A 21,282-nucleotide genomic window follows, 5' to 3' on the forward strand; every position below is an offset into this window, starting at 1 on the left:
CCCACCTAGCGCTAGGACTTGGAGGCAAGAGAGAGGACCCGAGAGGGTGGGATTTCACTCACTCTTGGAATCGGTGAATGAAATGTGGGCCGGTGTGTGGCTGTCAGTCCAGCAAGGCAAGTGGAGGGTCCTGTCCAGAGCTCATCTCAGTTTGGCAGGGTCCCAGGGAGGGGGCCACAGGAGGTGGTCTCATGAGAAGGGCCAACCCAGTTGGGGTGGATCTTCCCTCCCAAGTTTCAGCACCAGAATGTAAGGTGAGTGCAGAGAAAAGAGAGTGAGCGAGCCGGGCAGTCAGGAAGAAAAGGAAATTTATCAGAGGGAAATGAGAGGGTGACTGGCCCTTAAGAAGAACCAGTGTCCTCCCTTTCAGATGGAGTCTTTCTTATACGCCACCAATAAAAAATTCTTTGAAGGGATGGTTAATTTTTAGCCTGTAGCTGAGTCCTGTGGTCATGTAGCTGGAGGTCTGGATATCCGTGGTTTCATAGCCTTGAGAAGGTAGGCACCCGCGGGAAAATAGAATGTTGTTTGGGCAATTTGGTCAGTCTCAAAGGTCACTGTGATTTTATTCTTTGTTTGCAAGGTCAAAATAATGAGCCATTTCTACCATGAGCCCCCATGTAGGCCTAATCAGCTCCCGGGGGAAATTTCCTCATTTAGTGTTGTTTTGATAGGACCGAGTGACAGTCCATCATACATACAGAGCACATCGTGTTGAAGCTTTAATCTATAGGTTCATCAGTGCTGCCCCTTGTAGGTGCCGCAGTGTCCGTTGGGGTGCATGTGTCTTTTGAATGATGAATTTCCCGGGATCTAGGACCAGATGGGGGAATGTTAGAACCTAGGCTTAGCCTCTCTCGATAGTTTATTTTCAGGCATTCGGAGACAGTCAATTATCCTTCATGTTGTCCATCTACCTTCCCACCGACTGTGTAAGGGGTTCTTTTAACTCAAGGCTCTCTCCTGCTTTTATTGTTTGTAGATTCGTGAGGATGCCCAACTTGAAGGGTGGGGTTTGATTTCTGGTTGTCATTTTTGATTGGCATTCCTGCAGTAATTAAGGATGCAGAGCATCTTGGCCTAGGTGGAGATTTGGGTTTTGTACTGTTTTATTTATTCCTTAAAGGGTGTGCAGAAAATTTCCCTTTGCTATTGGCTTCCTGAAAGTCCATTGTGTTTGGAATTTCTTTCTGCAAAGCCCACCCCAGTAAATGGCCTGAGAGTAGCTGGCATTAACAATCCTCAGTATATTTTAATGTTGGCTTAAAACTCAACATTAAAAAAACGAAGATCACGGCACCCAGTCCCACCACTTCCTGGTAAATAGATGGGGAAATAATGGAAACAGTGACAGATTTTATTTTCTTGGGCTCTAAAATCACTGCAGATGGTGAGTGCAGCCATGAAATTAAAAGACACTTACTCCTTGGAAGAAAAGCTGTGACAAACCTAAACAGCGTATTAAAAAGTAGAGATGTTACTTTACTGACAAAGGCCCATCCAGTCAAAGCTATGGTTTTTCCAGTAGTCATGTATGGATGTGAGAGTTGGACCATAAAAAAGGCTAAGCGCCGAAGAATTGATGTTTTTGTACTGTGGTGTTGGAAAAGACTCTTGAGAGTCCCTTGAACTACAAGACTAAACCAGTCTATCCTAAAGGAAATCAGTCCTGAATATTCATTGGAAGGACTGATGCTGAAGCTGAAGCTCCAATACTTTGGCCACCTGGTGCAAAGAACTGACTCATTGGAAAAGTCCCTGATGCTGCAGAAGATTAAAGGCAGGAGGAGAAGGACGAGAGAGGATGAGATGGTTGGATGGCATCACTGACTCAATGGACATGAGTTTGAGCAAGCTCCGGGAGATGGTGAAGGACAGGGAAGCCTGGCATACTGCAGTTCTTGGGGTCGCAAAGAGTTGGACACGACTGAGCAACTGAACAAGGACATTCGAAGTAGAAGTGCCAGTAAGCACAGGTGGTGCGGTTGTCATTACAGGAAGTCTCCACAAGGTGGCGGCAGCACTTTTCCCTGCCTGCCTCTGGTTTCTCAGACAACCAGAGCCTTAGGGAAAGTGGGGTTCCTGGGCTGTGAATTGGAGTGGAATGTGCCAGAGCAAAATACCTGCAGCCTTGTGTCTCACTGCTTCTTCCCCCTAAAGTTTCACACACCTGACCCCCAGACTGATCCCAGCCGGGGCCACAGCATCCAGCTGAGGGTACTTAGGTGCTGAAGGCTGCACTCTCAGGAAGGAGTCTTGAGCTGGGAACCCCAGCACCAGGAGATGCGCGGGCTAGGTGACTATTGCCTCCATGAGCCTCCAGGCTTTGATCGCACTTGGGACTCTGGTCCCAGCCGAGACAAGCAGACAGTGGTGATTTTCAAATGGGCTCAGAAATAATAACAACTAAAAAGGGGCCCAATGAAGGGCACCCTGCCAGGCTGTCTGGATCCCACTCCAGTCCAGCCTTGGAACTCGAGCCTACTCAGGCTCCTGGGATGCCACAGAAGCCCAAATGAGGAAGGTTGGAAGGAATAAAGTTGGCAATGATTTTCTCTCCTTTCCTTTGACTTCATGCCAATGCTGTGTAAAAATACAGTCTATCTGCCACCCTGTGCCCATCGGCTGATTCAGGGATCACGTATCCATGGAGTGTAGCTAGTCTTTGGGGGGTTCTTTTGCCATAGAGTTCATTGCAGAAGGCCGAGCAATGTGCTGAGCATCTGGTCCTTGTGGGTTATCTACCTCACATACAGGGTTCTGTGTATATGAGGAAGGAAGGAAGAAAATAGCCTATGTGGAGTATCTCTTAGAGATGCATGTTTCTGTGTATAGGTGAGAGAGATTTCTGTGTGTATGTGAAAGGGAGGAAGGAAGGAAGCTGATAATGCTTGTGGATTATTATTACAGATACAGATTTCTGTGTCTAAATTAGTCCCAACCTCCTAATTCAACCTAGGCCCTTCGCTTTTTTCTTGAACTCTTGGCTTGAATTTTAAATCTCAGAGTCTGTCTTCAGGTTGTAAATTCTTTCATTTCACTTTTTAAAAATTTTGTCTAGAAGGGACATCTTTTGTTATTGCCTGCCTTTGTCTGGCTGAGTTCCTTTAGGGACTGATCCTTCTTCCCCTGTGGCTACCAGTGGCATAATTTTCTTACTTCAGTTTTGGTTTTTATGGCTAATAGTCCATCACGTATATGTAGCACATTCTGTTTAAGCTTAACTTGTCGGTGAAGATTTTGCTGTCTGTCTGTGCCGGCTGTTGTGAGTAGTGTTGCAGTGCTAGTTGGGGCGCGTGTGCCTTTTTGAGCGATGATTTCTCGGGATCTAGGCCCGGATGTGGGAGTGTCAGATCCTAGACTCAGCCTCTCTTGGCAGTGTATTTCCAGGCATTCCGAGCCTGTCGATTACACTGGGTGTGGTCATTGCGCCGTCCCACCTACGGTGGGGGCGCTCCCTTTCCTCGGGCTCTCCTGAGGATGCTCTGATGGCACTGATGGGACTTAATTTCTTGTTTTCATTTTGATGGGCATTCCTGCAGTAATTAGGGATGCTGAGCATCTTGTCCTGTGGTGGAGGTTTGGGTCTTTGTTTTTTCCGTGAACGCTGTGAGGAAAATTTACCTGTGGCGGTTGACTTCCAGAAAGCCGGTTGTGTTTGGAATTTATTTCTGCCGTTCCTGCCCCAGGACATGTCCTGAGAACATCTGTCATTAACAGACCCCCAACGCTTGAGAACTGGAGAAGACAATGGCGACCCACTCCAGTACTCTTGCCTAGAAAATCCCATGGATGGAGGAGCCTGGTGGGCTGCAGTCCATGGGGTCGCTGAGTTGGACACGACTGAGCAACTTCACTTTCACTGTTCATTTTCATGCATTGGAGAAGGAAATAGCAACCCACTCCAGTGTTCTTGCCTGGAGAATCCCAGGGACGGGGGAGCCTGGTAGGCTGCCATCTATGGGGTCGCGCAGAGTCGGACACACTGAAGCGATTCAGCAGCAGCAGCAACGCTTGAGAAAGAGAGGTGCCAGAAAGCGCCAGAGGTGAAACTGTAGTTACAGAAAGTGTCCACAAGATGGCAGCACTTTCCCCTGACCACCTCTGGCTCCTTGGACAACCAGAGCCTTAGGGCAACTTGGCTTCCTGGGCTGTGAATTGGAGTGGAATGTGCCTGAACAACAATTTAAGGGATTGGGTCTCACTTCTTACCCCTAAATCTTCACCCCTCCCCTCCACACTCATTCCAACCCAGGCCACAGCACCCTGCTGAGGGGCCTAGGAGGCTGTACTCTCAAGAAGGAAGCTTGAGCTGGGCACCCCAGCACCAGAGGTCCTGGGGTCTCGGTAACATTTCCAAGGTCCTGGAAGATAGAGGGGTTGGGTCCACATCTTTGGGAGCTCTAGGGACTCTGGTCTCAGTCAGGGAGACCAGAAAGAAGAGGTTTAAGAGGGGGGTCTCAATTAAGGGCTCGTTGCTCAGCCGTCAACTCCACCCTAATCCAGCAGTGGGACCCAAGCCTGCTCAGGCTCCAGGGACAGAATTTCAGTGCAAGTCAGGAAGGTTGGAGGGAATAAACAAGGCAACGCTTTTCTTTTCTTTCATTTCATGCCTGTGCTATGCTCAGTACAGTTCCGTTCAGTCGCTCAGTCGTGTCCAACTCTTTGTGACCCCATGAATCGCAGCACACCAGGCCTCCCTGTCCATCACCAACTCCCGGAGTTCACTCAAACTCATGTCCACCGAGTCAGTGATGCCATCCAGCCATCTCATCCTCTGTCGTCCCCTTCTCCTCCTGCCCCCAATCCCTCCCGGCATCAGAGTCTTTTCCAATGAGTCAACTCTTCGCATGAGGTGGCCAAAGTACTGGAGTTTCAGCTTTAGCATCATTCCCTCCAGAGAAATCCCAGGGCTGATCTCCTTCAGAATGGACTGGTTGGATCTCCTTGCAGTCCAAGGGACTCTCAAGAGTCTTCTCCAACACCACAGTTCAAAAGCATCAATTCTTTGGTGCTCAGCCTTCTTCACAGTCCAACTCTCACATCTATACATGACCACAGGAAAAACCACAGCCTTGACTAGACGGACCTTTGTTGGCAAAGTAATGTCTCTGCTTTTGAATATGCTATCTAGGTTGATCATAACTTTCCTTCCAAGGAGTAAGCGTCTTTTAATTTCATGGCTGCAGTCACCATCTGCAGTGATTTTGGAGCCCAAGCAAATAAAGGCTGACACTGTTTCCACTGTTTCCCCATCTATTTCCCATGAAGGGATGGGACCAGATGCCATGATCTTCGTTTTCTGAATGTTGAGCTTTAAGCCAACTTTTTCACTCTCCACTTTCACTTTCATCAAGAGGTTTTTGAGTTCCTCTTCACTTTCTGCCATAAGGGTGGTGTCATCTGCATATCTGAGGTTATTGATATTTCTCCCGGCAATCTTGATTCCAGTTTGCGTTTCTTCCAGTCCAGCGTTTCTCATGATGTACTCTGCATATAAGTTAAATAAGCAGGGTGACAATATACAGCCTTGACGTACTTCTTTTCCTATTTGGAACCAGTCTGTTGTTCCATGTCCAGTTCTTACTGTTGCTTCCTGACCTGCATACAAATTTCTCAAGAGGCAGGTCAGGTGGTCAGGTATTCCCGTCTCTTTCAGAATTTTCTTTTTTTTAATTTTAATTTTATTTTATTTTTAAACTTTACACTATTGTATTGGTTTTGCCAAATATCGAAATGAATCCACCACAGGTATACATGTGTATCAGTTTATTGTGATCCACACAGTCAAAGGCTTTGGCATAGTCAATAAAGCAGAAATAGATGTTTTTCTGGAACTCTCTTGCTTTTTCCATGATCCAGCAAATGCTGGCAATTTGATCTCTGGTTCCTCTGCCTTTTCTAAAACTAGCTTGAACATCAGGAAATTCACGGTTCACATATTGCTGAAGCCTGGCTTGGAGAATTTTGAGCATTACTTTACTAGCGTGTGAGATATGTGCAATTGTGCGGTAGTTTGAGCATTCTTTGGCATTGTCTTTCTTTGGGATTGGAATGAAAACACCTTTTCCAGTCCTGTGGCCACTGCTGAGTTTTCCAAATTTGCTGGCATATTGAGTGCAGCACTTTCACAGCATCATCTTTCAGGATTTGGAATAGCTCAACTGGAATTCCATCACCTCCACTAGCTTTGTTCATAGTGATGCTTTCTAAGGCCCACTTGACTTCACATTCCAGGATGTCTGGCTCTAGGTGAGTGATCACAGCATCATGATTATCTGGGTTGTGAAGATCTTTTTTGTACAGTTCTTCTGTGTATTCTTGCCATCTTTTCTTAATATCTTCTGCTTCTGTTAGGTCCATACCATTTCTGTCCTTTATCAAGCCCATCTTTGGATGAAATGTTCCCTTGGTATCTCTCATTTTCTTGAAGAGATCTCTAGTCTTTCCCAGTCTGTTGTTTTCCTCTATTTCTTTGCACTGATTGCTGAGGAAGGCTTTCTTATCTCTTCTTGCTATTCTTTGGAACTCTGCATTCAGATGCTTATATCTTTCCTTTTCTCCTTTGCTTTTTGCTTCTCTTCTTTTCACAGCTATTTGTAAGACCTCCCCAGACAGCCATTTTGCTTTTTTGCATTTCTTTTCCATGGGGATCATCTTGATCCCTGTCTCCTGTACAATGTCACGAACCTCATTCCATAGTTCATCAGGCACTCTATCTATCAGATCTAGGCCCTTAAATCTATTTCTCACTTCCACTGTATAATCATAAGGGATTTGATTTAGGTCATACCTGAATGGTCTAGTGGTTTTCCCTACTTTCTTCAATTTAAGTCTGAATTTGGCAATAAGGAGTTCTAGATCTGAGCTACAGTCAGCTCCTGGTCTTGTTTTTGCTGACTGTACAGAGCTTCTCCATCTTTGGCTGCAAAGAATATAATCAATCTGATTTTGGTATTGACCATCTGGTGATGTTCATGTGTAGAGTCTTCTCTTATGTTGTTGGAAGAGGGTGTTTGTTATGACCAGTGCATTTTCTTGGCAAAACTCTATTAGTCTTTGCCCTGCTTCATTCCGTATTCCAAGGCCAAATTTGCCTGTTACTCCAGGTGTTTCTTGACTTCCTACTTTTGCATTCCAGTCCCCTATAATGAAAAGGACATCTTTTTTGGTTGTTAGTTCTAAAAGGTCTTGTAGGTCTTCATAGAACCGTTCAACTTCAGCTTCTTCAGTGTTACTGGTTGGGGCATAGACTTGGATTACTGTGCTATGTTGGAGTATATCAATTTTGCAGTTTTCTGTTTGTCATCCCAGTACAGCTGCCTGATTCATTTATGACATATACATACAGCATATCTGCTCTATTTGTATTATTTTGCCATAGAGGTTTTTGCAGAAGGTCAACATAGTTCCCTGAGCTGATCATCAGGTCCTTGTGGAGTATCTAGTATAGACACAAATTTCTGTGGATGTGTTATTCCCAACCTCCTAATTAATCCTGGCCTTTCCTTTTTTATTTATTTTTTAAAATTCTTGTGTTTGAATTCTCAAAATCAGTTTTTTTGTCTTATAATTTAGTCCCCTTGTATCTCTTTTTAAATTTTGTCTAGAAGAGACAACAAATGCTCTTGTCTTCCTCTGTCCGGCTGATTTCATTAGTATGTGATCCTCCAGCATTCATTTCTATGGCTACAAGTGGAATAACTTCATAATTTCAGTTCCAGTTTTCCATTGCTGAATAATAGTCCATGGTCTATAAGTATGAGGTCTTTTTTAAGCTTTAATCTGTCAGTGGATGTTTCACATGGTCTGTGTCTTGGCTTTTGGAAGTAGTGTTGAAGTGAATGTTGGGGTGCATGTGACTTTTTGAATAATGGGTTTCTCAGGATATAGGCTGAGATGTGGGAATGTCAGATCCCAGGTTTAGCTCTATTGATTTTTTTTCCTGCCGTGCAGAGGCTGTCAGTTCTAGTGGCTGTTGCCAGTTTTCCTTCCGCTGACCATGTGGGAGGGTTCTCAAACATATATTGACTTGTGAGAATGGCCATTCTGTGGCTGCTATCAAAAAGTCTACAAACAATAAATGCTGAAGAGGGTGTGGAGAAAAAGGAACCCTCTTACACTGTTGGTGGGAATGCAAACTAGTACAGCCACTATGGAGAACAGAGTGGAGATTTCTTTAAAAACTGGAAATAAAACTGCCATACGACCCAGCAATCCCACTGCTGGGCAATCACACTGAGGAAACCAGAATTGAAAGAGACACGTGTACCCCAATGTTCATCACAGCACTGTTTACAATAGCCAGGACATGGAAGCAACCTAGATGTCTATCAGCAGACAAATGGATAAGAAAGCTGTGGTGCATATATACAATGGAATATTACTCAGCTATTAAAAAGAATGCATTTGAATCAGTTCTAATGAGGTGGATGAAACTGGAGCCTATTATACAGAGCAAAGTAAGTTAGAAAGAAAAACACCAATACAGTATATTAACGCAGATATATGGAATATGGAAAGATGGTAATGATGACACTATATGCATGACAGCAAAAGAGACACAGATGTAAAGAATAGACTTTTGGACTCTGTGGGAGAAGCCGAGGGTGGGGTGATTTGAGAATAGCATTGAAACATGTATATTATCATATGTGAAACAGATCGCCAGTCCAGGTTCAATGCATGAGACAGGGTGCTCAGGGCTGGTGCACTGGGATGACCCAGAGGGATGGGATGGGGAGGGAGGAGAGAGGGGGGGTCAGGATGGGGAACACAGGTACACCCATGGCTGATTCATGTGAATGTATGGCAAAAACCACCACAATATTGTAAAGTAATTAGCCTCCAATTAAAATAAATTTAAAAAAAAGAAATTTTAAATATTCCATTTTCTTTCTTTAACTTACCAATGTAATATGCTTTATCACTAATTTTCTAGTCAAATCATCCATATATCCCCAAAGTAAAATTAATTTGGTCTTGGTAAAATATTCTCCTGATTTACTGCCAAACTTAGTATTTAGAATAAACAAAGTGAGTTTGTTCTTTCTTCTCTGTATTTATTTTATTGTGTTACATATATAACTGAATCACTTTCCTATATGCCTGAAACTGCTGCTGCTGCTTCAGTCGTGTCTGACTCTGTGCGACCCCATAGACGGCAGCCCACCAGGATCCCCCATCCCTGGGATTCTCCAGGCAAGAAACTGGACTGGGTTGCCATTTCCTTCTCCAATGCATGAAAGTGAAAAGTGAAAGTGAAGTCACTCAGTCGTGTCCGACTTTTAGCGACCCCATGGACTGCAGCCCACCAGGCTCCTCTGTCCATGGGATTTTCCAGGCAAGAGTACTGGAGTGGGGTGCCATTGCCTTCTCCAATGCCTGAAACTAATAGATTATAAATCAATTAAGTTTCAATAAAATATTTTTGGAAAGTGAAAAAAAAAGAATGGCCATTCTGACTGGTGGGATTTGATTTCTTGTCGTCGTTTTGATTAGCATTCCTCCTGCAACAATTATGAATGCTGAGCATCTTGTCTTACGTTGGTTAGAGTATTTTTTCTTTCATAAATGTGTGGAAATTTTGTGTTTCAATTGGCATCTTGCAAGCTGGGTGTGTTTGCAATTTATTTCTCTAGTATTTACTCCAGGACCTTCCTTGAGGCACATTGACAGCACACCTGCCCCCTTGTGAATGGGAGGGGCCTTTGGTCAAGTTGTAGTTACAGGAAATGTCCACAAGGTGGCAGCACTCTTTGATGACCGCTCTGGTTCTTGGAGCAAACAGCATAGGGAAAGTTGGCTTCCTGGGTTGTGAAACAGAGTGGAATGTACCAGAGCGAACATTTCAAGACTTATGTCTACTTATTCCCCCTAAAGCATCACACACACACACAATGGCTTCCAGACTAATCCCAACAGGAGCCACAGCACCTTGCTGGCTGTGCTTCAGTGCCTAGGAGTTTGCACTCTCAGGAAGGAGGCTTGAGTTGGGAACTCCAGCACCAGGAGACGTGGAGGTTAGGTGACTATTGCCCCCAGAGTCTTCGAGGACTTGATCCCACTCGAGTCTCTGGTCCCAACCAGAGCACAGCGGACTGTATAGGCTTAAAAAGGGCTCAACGAACACCCTACCAGGCTGTCTCAGAAACATAACAGTCTAGCCTTGAGACCCAAGCCTGCACAGACTCCAGGATGGATCACATCCCAAGTCAGGGAGATCGGAGGGAATAAAGCAGGCATTGCTTTTCTTTTTCTTTGACATATTACCGTGCTATGTTGGAGAAGAGTGGATTTGCAGTATTGTGCTTGTCCTCAGCGTACAGCCGCCCGATTCAGGTATAACATATCCATGGTGTATCTCTTTTGCATTTTTGAATTTTTTTTACCATAGAAGGTCAAGAAGAGTGCCAAGCATCAGGTCTTTGTGAATTATAGATCTCAGATACACTTTTCTGTGTACATAAATAAGGAAGTTAAGAGATAATTTTTATGGATTATCTCTTAGAGATACAGATTTCTGTCTTTAGAGATACAGATTGCTGTCTATATACGGAAGGTAGAAAGGAAGGAAGGGGATAATCACTGTAGATTATCTATTACATTACAGATTTCTTGTGTATGTAGGCAGGGACATCCTAATTCATACCTGGGCCGTCACTTACATTTCTCTGGAACCCTTCATTTGACTTTGGATTCTCAGAGTCTCTCTTTGGGTTGTAAGCTTGTTGCCTTGTATGTCTACTTTTATTTTGCCTGGAAGGTACCTCATATACCATGGCCTTCCTTTCCCTGACAGACTTATTTTAGTGTATGATCCGTCAAGGACCATCCCTGTGGCTACTACTGTCATAATTACCTAACTTCAGGGATGGTGTTTTATGAGTGATGAATGGTCTACTGTGTATATGTACCACACCTTATTTCAGCTTTAACCCCTCATTGGAGATTTTGGGGTAGTGTGTCTCAGCTATTGGAAGCAGGGCTGAAGCTTTGTTGGAGTGTCAGTGCCTTTTGAACAATGGTTTCCTCATGATATAGGCTCAGGTGTGGGAATGTCAGATCCCAGCTTTAATCTCTCTGAGAGTTTTTTCTTGAGGCATTCAGAAACTGTCCATTATACTGACTGTTGCCAATGTATATTCCCAGAGACGGTTTAAGGGGATTCTTTTTCCTCCAGGCTCTCTCCTGCATTTATTGTTTGTAGATTGGTGATGGTGACCACTGTGACCGGTGGCATTTGATTTGCCGTTGTAGTTTTGAATGGCACTCCTCCAGAAATTAGGGATCCTTAGTATCTTGTCCTGTTGTGGAGGTTTGATTTTGTTTTGACTTTTTTTTTCTCCCTAAAAAGTGGTCAGGAGAATTTGCCTCTGACAACTGCGTTACTGTTTGAAATTTATTTCTCCATTGCCCGCCCCAAGATATTTCCTGAGGCAGGTAATGTTAATTTCTGTCATTAACAGAAATCCAGCCCTAGTGATCTGAGTTGCCAGTTAACAGCGGAGAAAATGTTGTAGTTACAGAAAATGCCCAAAAGGCAGCAGTATTATTCAGCCTACCTTTGGTTCCTGGGGTAACCATAACCTTAGGGAAAGTTTGCTTCTTGGGCAGTGAATAGGGAGGAGTGTGCCTGAACTAACCCGAAAGGGCTTGAGTCTCAGTAATTTTTCCCCCTAAAGCTCACACAAACGGCCAGCCCTGGAGAATCTTTCCAGGGCCACAGGACACTGCCGAGGGGGCTTAGGTGTTAGTGCCAGGAGGCTGCACCCTCAGGAACGAGGCTTGAGCTGGGACCTCCCAGCCCCAGGAGAGGTGGAGGCTGCACCCTCAGGAACGAGGCTTGAGCTGGGACCCCCAGCCCCAGGAGAGGTCGATGCTGGCTGAACCTTGCCTTCAAATCCCTCGAGGCCTTGATGCCACGCGGGACTCTGGTCCCAGCCAGAACATAGGAGAAAGGAGACCTTTAAAAGGGTCAACCAAGGGCTCCCTGCCAGGCTCTGTCAACCACCCCGAGTGCAGCAGTGAGACCCAAGCCTGTCCAGGCTCCAGGGACATGATAGCATCCCAAGTCAGGGAGGTCAGAGATAAAAGAGTAGACACTGCTCGTCTCTCCTTTTATCACCATCTTGTTGATGCTGCAGTGCAGTACACTCAATTTGCAATCACAAGGTTGTTGTCAGAGTTATAGCCTCCTGATTCAGGCATAGTATTTATGGGGTGGGGTATCTCTATTATTATTTTTTTTTTTTTGCCATAGAAGGATAAGAAGATTGCTGAACATCAGGTCCTTCTGAATTATCTATCTCAGTTATACTTTTCTGTGTATACATAGAAAAAACTTAGGAGATAATTATTGTGGATTATCTCTTAGAGTTACAGATTTCTGTGTATCTGTGCAAGGAAGGAAGGATAGAAGGAGAGAAAAGAATATTCCTTGTGGATTATCTATTACAGATTCACATGGGGGTAAGGACTTCCTAATTCATTCAAGGCCATTCACATATTTTTTTTTCTGGAACCCTTTGTCTGTCTTTGAATTCTCTGAGTCTCTTTTTGGATTGTAAATTTTTTGCCTTGTATGTCTATTTTATTCTGCTGGGAAGGTACATCCTACACCATAGTCTTCCTCTGCCTGACTGACTTCCCTTTGCCTATGATCCTTCAAGGTCTGTCCCTGCAGCTAATTCCTGTCTTAATTCCCTAATTTCAGTAGCCGTTTTTAATGAGTAAGAAATAGCCTACTGTATACATATACCACATCTTGTTCCAGCTTTAACCTCTCGTTGGAGATTTTTCTGGTTGTGTGTCTTTGCTGTTGGAAGTATAACCTGGAAGGGTTAATTTTAAATTTACACTGGATCTGCTTCTGTGAGTTTAACCCTTTTTGTAACAGTAAGCATACATAATGGCCTGCGACCTGAGCCGCCTACCTGTGAAGGACTGTAGGAAGTGAAACTAACACATTCCCCTCCTGAGGCTTGCCATTCTAGGGGACATTTTCAAGGATTGAATAGTCTTTTTTCTTTATTACCCCCCTCCCCACCATCTCTGATCCATAAAGGACCTGACAACGAGGCCCTGACAAAATGGTTATTTTAGGGCACTAGCCTGACTTCTCAGTCAGCTGGCTGCCCAATTAAAGTCTCTTCCGTGGCTCAACACCTCATCTCTCAAGGAATCCATTGGCCTGCCGTGCGGTGATCAGAGCGAACTTAGACTCGGTAAAAATTTGGCTTAGCCTGCCAAAAGCCTTGCTGCTCGTGGCTCACTGGCCCCAATCAGGGAATATAGGGACAAGACCCTAGAAGCTGCTGGGGCCATTTGTTGTCCTGAGATTCTTTCCTTCAAGATTCCCTGAAGCAGAGCCAGCTGCCCCCAGGGCTTGGCAGTTGAGACAAGGAATGGACAAACTTCCAGATTCAGACTCGATTTGTAAGTTAAGTTTTGTATTCCCATCTCTTTCAGAATTTTCCACAGTTTATTGGGATCCACACAGTCTAAGGCTTTGGCATAGTCAATAAAGCATAAATAGATGTTTTTCTGGAACTCTCTTGCTTTTTCGATGATCCAGCAGATGTTGACAATTTGATCTCTGGTTCCTCTGCCTGAAACCAGCTTGAACATCAATTAAGACACTTACTCCTTGGAAAGAAAGTTATGACCAACCTAGACAGCATATTAAAAAGCAGAGACATCACTTTGCCAACAAAGGTCTGTCTAGTCAAGGCTATGGTTTTTCCAGTGGTCATGTATGGATGTGAGAGTTGGACCATAAAGAAAGCTTAGAGCAGAAGAATTGATGCTTTTGAACTGTGGTGTTGGAGAAGACTCTTGAGAGTCCCTTGGACTGCAAGGAGATCCAACCAGTCCATCCTAAAGGAGATCAGTCCTGGGTGTTCATTGGAAGGACTGATGTTGAAGCTGAAACTCCAGTACTTTGGCCACTTGATGCGAGAGCTGACTCATTGGAAAAGATCTTGATGCTGGGAAAGATTGAGGGCAGGAGGAGAAGGGGATGACAGAGGATGAGATGGTTGGATGGCATCACTGACTCAATGGACATGAGTTTGAGTAAACTCCAGGAGTTGGTGATCGACAGCAAGGCCTGGCATCGTAAAGAGTCGGACACCACTGAGTGACTGAACTGAACTGAACTTTCACCTCCATCAAGAGGCTCTTTAGTTCCTCTTCACTTTCTGCCATAAGGGTGGTGTCATCTGCATATCTGAGGTTATAGATATTTCTCCCAACAATCTTGATTCCACTTTGTGCTTCATCCAGTCTTGCATTTCACATGATGTACTCTGCATATAAGTTAAATAAGCAGGGTGACAATATACAACTTTGACGTACTCTTTGACGTACTCCTTTCCCAGTTTGGAACCAGTCCATTTTTTCATGTCCAGTTATAACTGTTGCTTCTTGACCTGCATACTGGTTTCTCAGGAGGCAGGTAGTATGGCATTTTGGACTCTTGTTGATTATGAGGGCTACTCCAGTTCTTCTAAGGGATTCTTGCCCAAAGTAGTAGATATAATTTTCTTCTGAATTAAATTCACCCATTCTGGCCATTTTAGTTCACTGATCCCTGAAATGTCTATGTTCACTCTCGCCATCTTCTGTTTGACCACTTCCAGTTGTCGACTAAAAAAGATGTACAGCTTGAGAGTTGCAAGTTAAGTTTTATTTGGGGCAAAATGAGGACTGCAGCCCAGGAAGCAGCATCTCCTATAGCTCTGAGAAACTGCTCCAAAGCAGCAGTGGGGGAAGGTCAATATATGTTTTGGTGAAGGGGGAGTACAATACCATGAAGCATTCATTTTACAAAAGGTTTTTTGTTAGTCGTGAGGATCTGATGTCACCATGAAGGGATTTAGTGCTTCTCTAGTTATGAGGAGATGCAAGGATGGAGATCATAAAATCTGTTCCTAAAAACATCCAACTATCTAAAGACTGTCCCACCAGATTCCCTGGAGCACAGAGTGCCTCACTCCACCCTAAACTCCCTCAGGGGGTGTTCAGGTCAACAGTTATAGCTGCACAGGGTTCAGTCTCCATAGAGGCAGATGGCAAATGCCTTTGCTGTTCACTCACTGGCAGTGCTCTTGGGAAGTGCCTACTTGTAGTTGACAGTTTACCTTGATTCATGGACCTAACATCCCAGGTTCCTACGCAATATTGTTCTTTACAGTTTGGTACTTTACTTCTATGACCAGGCACGTGGAATATCACCAAATGGCCAATACTAAAATCAAATTGATTACATTCTTTGTAGGCAAAGCTGGAGAAGTTATACACAGTCAGGAAAAACAAGACCTGGAGCTGACTGCGACTCAAATCATCAGGATCTCATAGCAGAATTCAGGCTTAAACTAAAGAAAGTGGGGAAAACCATGAGGCCAGCCAGGTATGACTTAAACTGAATCCCCTATGAACATACAGTTCAGTTCAGTTCAGTTCAGTCACTAAGTCGTGTCTGACTCTTTGCAACCCCATGCATCGCAGCAACCAGGCCTCCCTGTCCATCACCAACTCCCAGAGTCTACTCAAACTCATGTGCATCGAGTCAGTGATGCCATCCAGCCATCTCATCCTCTGTCGTCCCCTTCTCATCCTGCCCCCAATCCTTCCCAGTATCAGGGTCTTTTCCAGTGAGTCAACTCTTCACATGAGGTGGCCAAAGTATTGGAGTTTCAGCTTCAACATCAGTCCTTCCAATGAACACCCAGCACTGATCTCCTTTAGGATAGACTGGTTGGATCTCCTTGCACTCCAAGGGACTCTCAAGAGTCTTCTCCAACACCACAGTTCAAAAGCATCAATTCTTTGGCGATCAGCTTTCTTCACAGTCCAACTCTCACATCCATACGTGACCACTGGAAAAAACATAGCCTTGAATAGACGGAACTTTGTTGGCAAAGTAATGCCTCAGCTTTTCAATATGCTATCTAGGTTGGTCATAACTTTCCTTCCAAGGAGTAAGCGTCTTTTAATTTCATGGCTCCAGTCACCATCTGCAGTGATTTTGGAATCCAAGCAAATAAAGTCTGACACTGTTTGCACTGTTTCCCCATCTATTTCCCATGAAGTGATGGGACCGGATGCCATGATCTTAGTTTTCTGAATGTTGAGCTTTAAGCCAACTTTTTCACTCTCCTCTTTCACTTTCATCAAGAGGCTTTTGAGTTCCTCTTCACTTTCTGCCATAAGGGTGGTGTCATCTGCATATCTGAGGTTATTGATATTTCTCCCGGCAATCTTGATTCCAGCTTGTGCTTCTTCCAGCCCAGCATTTCTCACGATGTACTCCTCAAAGAAGTAAAATAAGCAGGGTGACAATATACAGCCTTGATGTACTCCTTTTCCTATTTGGAACCAGTCTGTTGTTCCATGTCTAGTTCTAACTGTTGCTTCCTGACCTGCATATAGGTTTCTCAAGAGGCACATCAGGTGGTCTGGCATTCCCATCTCTTTCAGAATTTTTCATAGTTTATTGTGATCCACACAGTCAAAGGCTTTGGAATAGTCAATAAAGCAGAAACAGATGTTTTTCTGGAACTCTCCTGTTTTTCGATGATCCAGCAAATGTTGGCAATTTGATCTCTGGTTCCTCTGCCTTTTATAAAACCAGTTTGAACATCTGGAAGTTTATGGTTCACGTATTGCTGAAGCCTGGCTTGGAGAATTTTGAGCATCACTTTACTAGCGTGTGCTGCTGCTGCTCCTGCTGCTAAGTCACTTCAGTCATGTCCGGCTCTGTGCGACCCCATAGACGGCAGCCCACCAGGCTCCGCCGTCCCTGGGATTCTCCAGGCAAGAACACTGGAGTGGGTTGCCATTTCCTTCTCCAATGCATGAAAGTGAAAAGTGAAAGTGAAGTCACTCAGTTGTGTCCAACTCTTCATGACCCCATGGACTGCAGCCTACCAGGCTCCTCCATCCATGGGATTTTCCAGGCAAGAGTACTGGAGTGGGCTGCCATGGCAACAGTTTAAAAAGAAAGTTAAGAAATGAAAGAATTAGCTCTAGGTAGACATAGACTCTACACATGGACATCACCAGATGGTCAACATCGAAATCAGATTGATTATATTCTTTGCAGCCAAAGATGGAGAAGCTCTATACAGTCAACAAAAACAAGACCAGGAGCTGACTGTGGCTCAGACCATGAACTTCTTATTGCCAAATTTAAACTTAAATTGAAGAAAGTAGGAAAACCACTAGACCATTCAGGTATGACCTAAATCAAATCCCTTATGATTATACAGTGGAAGTGAGAAATAGATTTAAGGGCCTAGATCTGACAGATAGAGTGCCTGATGAACTATGGACGGAGGTTCATGACATTGTACAGGAGACAGGGATCAAGATGATCCCCATGGAAAAGAAATGCAAAAAAGCAAAATGGCTGTCTGAGGAGGCCTTACAAATAGCTGTGAAAAGAAGAGAAGCAAAAAGCAAAGGAGAAAAGGAAAGATATAAGCATCTGAATGCAGAGTTCCAAAGAATAGCAAGAAGAGATAAGAAAGCCTTCCTCAGCGACCAATGCAAAGAAATAGAGGAATACAACAGAATGGGAAAAACTAGAGATCTCTTCAAGAAAATGAGAGATACCAAGGGAACATTTCATGCAAAGATGGGCTTGATAAAGGACAGAAATGGTATGGACCTAACAGAAGCAGTAGATATTAACAGGAGGTGGCAGGAATACACAGAAGAACTGTACAAAAAAGACCTTCATGACCAAGATTCCCGGGGTCCAGCCCCGGTTGGATCCAGGGATTCCCTCGGGAGGACAGCGTTGGCAATTAGAATAGCAATAGCTTCAGATCAGATCAGTCGCTCAGTCGTGTCTGACTCTTTGCGACCCCATGAATCGCAGCACACCAGGCCTCCCTGTCCATCACCAACTCCCGGAGTTCACTCAGATTCATGTCCATTGAGTCAATGATGCCATCCAGCCATCTCACCCTCTGTCGTCCCCTTCTCCTCCTGCCCCCAATCCCTCCCAGAATCAGAGTCTTTTCCAATGAGTCAACTCTTCACATGAGGTGGCCAAAGTACTGGAGTTTCAGCTTTAGTATCATTCCCTCCAGAGAAATCCCAGGGCTGATCTCCTTTAGAATGGACTGGTTGGATCTCCTTGCAGTCCAAGGGACTCTCAAGAGTCTTCTCCAACACCACAGTTCAAAAGCATCAATTCTTCAGTGCTCAGCCTTCTTCACAGTCCAACTCTCACATCCATACATGACTACTGGAAAAACCATAGCCTTGATTAGATGAATCTTTGTTGGCAAAGTAATGTCTCTGCTTTTCAATATGCTATCTAGGTTGGTCATAACTTTCCTTCCAAGGAGCAAGCGTCTTTTAATTTCATGGCTCCAGTCACCATCTGCAGTGATTTTGGAATCCAAGCAAATAAAGTCTGACACTGTTTGCACTGTTTCCCCATCTATTTCCCATGAAGTGATGGGACCGGATGCCATGATCTTAGTTTTCTGAATGTTGAGCTTTAAGCCAACTTTTTCACTCTCCTCTTTCACTTTCATCAAGAGGCTTTTGAGTTCCTCTTCACTTTCTGCCATAAGGGTGGTGTCATCTGCATATCTGAGGTTATTGATATTTCTCCCGGCAATCTTGATTCCAGCTTGTGCTTCTTCCAGTCCAGAGTTTATCATGATGTACTCTGCATATAAGTTAAATAAGCAGGGTGACAATATACAGCCTTGACGTAGTCCTTTTCCTATTCGGAACCAGTCTGTTGTTCTATGTCCAGTTCTAACTGTTGCTTCCTGACCTGCACACAGGTTTCTCAAGAGGAAGGTCAGGTGGTCTGGTATCCCCATCTCTTTCAGAATTTTCCACAGTTTATTGTGATCCACACAGTCAAAGGCTTTGGCATAGTCAATAAAGCAGAAATAGATGTTTTTCTGGAATGCTCTTGCTTTTTTGATGATCCAGTGGATGTTGGCAATTTGATCTCTGGTTCCTCTGCCTTTTATAAAACCAGCTTGAACATCTGGAAGTTCATGGTTCACATATTGCTGAAGCCTGGCTTGGAGAATTTTGAGCATTACTTTACTAGCGTGTGAAATGAGTGCTTAGTTAAGTATTAATTAGAGATATAAAGAGTGGTTAAATAGGATAGCTCAGTAAGAAAATTCAGTGGAGAAAAGAGGCTGAATAACTTGGTTTATGTGGAAAACCAATAAAATTCCAAGACAAGGAATTCGCACCACCTACATAGGCCGCAGGCATCCTTCCGTTCTCCTGAAGGAGAGGAGACACTGAGGCCTCCCCGGTCAGATCTTAGAAGCCCAGGCAAAATTAGTAGGCTTGGTGAGCCTCCACGCTCCAGATGGGAATTCAACCAGAAAGTGAGAGAAAGAACGACATGGGGAGACCAAGCTTCGGTGAGCAAGGCCTGTAGCTTTAGTTTCAACAGGGGCTTTTATACCCTAAGTTGCACATAGAGGCTAATAGGGGGTATGAAATCATGCAAAGTCAGCAGTCTTTGATCCTTATCAAAACCAGGGTTTCTTTTCTGCAAACTTATTGTATGCAAATGGTTTAGGTGATTTGCATCATCTTCTGGCCAGAAGGAATGTTAACATTTTATGACTCTGACAAAGGTTTGTCAAACATAAGACTTATTTTCTCTAAGAGTAATTATTTTAAAGTTTGGCGCCATCCTCCGAAGGTGTTAGATAAAGTTGCATTCCAATAGGGCAAAGGTGCAATGGGTTTACAACAAAGGAAAGAATTTATTACCTTAAGGGTCTAAGTTGTTAACACCAAGGCCACTACTTATTCTTTCTACACACCAACTATATTAATTAATACACTTCCAAGGATACAATACAGGGGATGTGGAAACTTGGCAGCAAGCACTGGCTCAACAATGAAATCTTCTACTAGTTCTATTCTGACGATTTCTAACTCTTCGAGAGGCTCTATACTATTTGAATATCTTAAGCTTCCAGTGCCTCTCTCGGTTGGGAGACTGTAAACAATCGTATGCATAGCTGTAGGAGTCCGGGTAAACCTGTCAGGCAAGTTAGAGAGCCATCTGAGGGGTTTGGATTTAAACACTCCTATTATGCCCACTTTCACTTTCACTTTTCACTTTCATGCGTTGGAGAAGGAAATGGAAACCCACTCCAGTGTTCTTGCCTGGAGAATCCCAGGGACGGGGGAGCCTGGTGGGCTGCCGTCTATGGGGTCACACAGAGTCGGACACAACTGAAGTGACTTAGCAGTAGTACTAGCAGTATTATGCCCAAGAGGCAAATTAGCCAGAGCTCTAAGTTGATTTCCTTCAGAGAAAAGGTGGTCGGAGATAGCCCCCCATTAATGTCAGAGGAGTTGGTGAAAGTCATGAAGCAGTAAAATAGACAGACTCTGGTTTTGGGGTAGATGTTCAGGCATGCCCAGACGGGCACCCCTCGAGTTCTGGCTCACTTTGCCCACCAGAACTCTCCCACATAACCTTGTTATGGGTGGGGACTCCCGTGCTAGCTCCCGGCACAAGATAATCACGATGGTGTGATCACTCACCTAGAGCCAGACATCCTGGAATGTGAAGTCAAGTGGGCCTTAGAAAGCATCACTAGGAAAAAAGCTAGTGGAGGTGATGGAATTCCAGTTGAGCTATTTCAAATCCTGAAAGATGATGCTGTGAAACTGCTGCACTCAATATGCCAACAAATTTGGAAAACTCAGCAGTGACCACAGGATTGGAAAAGGTCAGATTTCATTCCAATCCCAAAGAAAGGCAATGCCAAAGAATCCTCAAACTACCGCACAATTGTGCTCATCTCACACGCTAGTAAGGTAATGCTCAAAATTCTCCAAGCCAGGCTTCAGCAATACATGAACTGTGAATTTCCTGATGTTCAAGCTGGTTTTAGAAAAGGCAGAGGAACCAGAGATCAAATTGCCAACATCCGCTGGATCATTGAAAGAGCAAGAAAGTTCCAGAAAAACATCTATTTCTGCTTTATTGACTATGACAAAGCCTTTGACTGTGTGGATCACAATAAACTGTGGAAAATTCTGAAAGAGATGGGAATACCAGACCACCTGACCTTCCTCTTGAGAAACCTGTGTGCAGGTCAGGAAGCAACAGTTAGAACTGGACATGGAACAACAGACTGGTTCCAAATAGGAAAAGGAGTACTTCAAGGCTGTATATTGTCACCCTGCTTGTTTAACTTCTTTGCAGAGTACATCATGAGAAACGCTGGGCTGGAAGAAGCACAAGCTGGAATCAAGATT

This window comes from Bos grunniens, chromosome 1 (genome assembly GCF_055505025.1).
Source record: "Bos grunniens cultivar Pamir isolate PY7600 chromosome 1, Bosgru_T2T1.0, whole genome shotgun sequence".
Taxonomy (NCBI): Eukaryota; Metazoa; Chordata; class Mammalia; order Artiodactyla; family Bovidae; genus Bos; species Bos grunniens.